Source organism: Cervus canadensis, chromosome 5 (genome assembly GCF_019320065.1).
Source record: "Cervus canadensis isolate Bull #8, Minnesota chromosome 5, ASM1932006v1, whole genome shotgun sequence".
Classification (NCBI taxonomy): Eukaryota; Metazoa; Chordata; class Mammalia; order Artiodactyla; family Cervidae; genus Cervus; species Cervus canadensis.
The window spans coordinates 38771855-38772588 of record NC_057390.1 but is presented as its reverse complement, the minus strand read 5'-3'; the positions used below and the strand labels follow the sequence as shown (position 1 = coordinate 38772588).

The 734-nt window shown below is 33.7% G+C and overlaps 1 non-coding gene across 1 annotated transcript; it reads left to right on the top strand.

Annotated features, from left to right (window-relative positions):
- Positions 1 to 336: 336 nt before the first annotated feature.
- Positions 337 to 409, top strand: TRNAR-ACG. The gene has a single exon. It is a non-coding gene; the product is annotated as a tRNA-Arg (tRNA).
- Positions 410 to 734: the final 325 nt, after the last annotated feature.

Genomic DNA, 734 nt, shown 5'->3' with positions numbered 1-734 from the left:
GTAAATAATAAGTAACTTCCTGAGATCCAAGTGGAAAACATCTTTATCCATGACACAGCAACATGACCCCGTTTTTTGCAGCTCTTAATAATATCTCTATTATAGAGTCAGATCCTTGTTGTTTAGCCATTTACCTGCTAAATGGCTAAATATCATATAAGTTTATTGATTTTACTTGTTATATAGATATGAAATTTATTATGACCTCACATTGTTGCTTTTTCTTTTCTCTTTTATTAATTATCCTCTTTTTAAGGCAAATACAGATGAAAATTATATACATAAAATTTAAATATTTAGTTCCTTTTGTGTTACTTTAAAATCACCTATAAGACTTTCCTGGTGGCTCAGATGGTAAAGCGTCTGCCTACGATGCAGGAGACCCAGGTTTGATCCCTGGGTTGGGAAAATAGTCTATAATTGAGGTTTAATTTACATATAATGAAATTCACTAATGTTGAATACATAATTCAGTGAGTTTTGATGGATATATATGTAGATACATATATATATCTGTGTAACCACCACCACAGTCATGATACTGAGCATATTCACCCCCAGAATGTCTCTCCTACTATTTTGAAGTTTCCTGCATTCATCCTCTGGCCCTGGCTCCCAGCAGCCACTGATCTTTCTCTCACTAGAATTTTGCCTTTTTTTTAGAATTGTGTATCAGTGAAATCATGCAGTGTGTGCTCTTTTATGTCTATCTTCTTTCAGTTAGCACAGTGTTT